Here is a 1,500-nt window from a genome sequence, read left to right as displayed (position 1 = left end):
CTCTCTCTCTCTCTCTCTCTCTCTCTCTCTCTCTCTCTCTCTCTCTCTCTCTCTGTATATTATATATATATTTATATATATATATATATATATATATATATATATATATATATATATATATATATATATATATATATATATATTAATATATATATATATTAATATATATATATTAATATATATATATATATATATATATATATATATATATATATATATATATATATATATATATATATATATATATATATATATATATATAGAGTTGTTCCTAATTCCTATTATCAGTCAGAACTTGCCTGCGTGTTTCTTATTCAAACTCGTTATATAATTTGTCCCTACAATTCTCCTTCATTGATTTGATTTTTATTATTATTATTATTATTATTATTATTATTATTATTATTATTATTATTATTATTATTATTAGCTAAGCTACAACCCTATTTGGAAAAGCAGGATGCTATAAACCCAAGGGTTCCAACCGGGAAAACAGCCCATTGAAGAAAGGAAATAAGGAAACAGATGGAATAGTTTGCCTGAGTGTACCCTCTGTATATGTGTTTATTGAACGATATTAAAGTTGGATGGAGTTTTGATATAAAGGAATAGACTAAAAATACATGAACATAAGATCTTCAAAAAGAAGATATCCTACAATAAAACCCACTAAATAATTTATAAAGTGTTATAAATGTCCTCGTAACAATATTATGAAGTGGACTCATGACCTCAGATTTTTATAAATCTCAGTACCTTGAATGGAATAAAATTCTCTCATAACTTTTTATAAAAAGTAACATATAGAATTGATGTGAAAGGAAGTCATGGCGTTGAATAAAATACCAAATAGAGGGGCACTCAGTTGAGCACAGACCTTTGCCGCGGCAGCTTATTTCTCGACCTTTTGCTCAACCTTTACCTTGACCTTTGAGCTTAGTATTTATCAATTGGCATGGATTTTCATACACTTAAATATGAACCAAGAATGAAGACGATGTCCAAACTTATGGCTGATTACGTGAATTGGACATTTTGCTTGCCCGTGACCTTGACCTTTAACCTTGACCTTCCAAAAAATTTAATCATGTCCAGCCTTTTATATAGCAGTTAATCCCTGCAAACTTCATTAGTCTACGATTAAAATTGTAGACAGGAAACTGTTCACAAACAAATACACGCACACACAATCAAACATACAAACAGAGGCGAAAACCTGGCCTCCTTCCAACTTTGTTGGCGGAGGTAATAAATTTATGAAAAGTATGATATAGATCTAATAAAATAGAGGATTATAAAGTCTAAAGAAATTCCTTCTGATAAAGTAAAACTTCACAGACTTTAAAAGATGAGCTTAAAAGCTTTTCCTTAAACGCTTCTTATTTATAACAGATATAATAGTGAATGACTTACCACAATGCCAATTATAAAATATAAACTTCAGAATTTATGTGAATATATCTTGGTTTAAAGATGTGATACATACATACAATTAAATAT

The sequence above is a fragment of the Palaemon carinicauda genome, chromosome 10 (genome assembly GCF_036898095.1).
Source record: "Palaemon carinicauda isolate YSFRI2023 chromosome 10, ASM3689809v2, whole genome shotgun sequence".
In the NCBI taxonomy this organism is placed as follows: domain Eukaryota; kingdom Metazoa; phylum Arthropoda; class Malacostraca; order Decapoda; family Palaemonidae; genus Palaemon; species Palaemon carinicauda.
The sequence above is the reverse complement of the archived record's forward strand: the minus strand, read 5'-3'. Positions refer to the sequence as shown.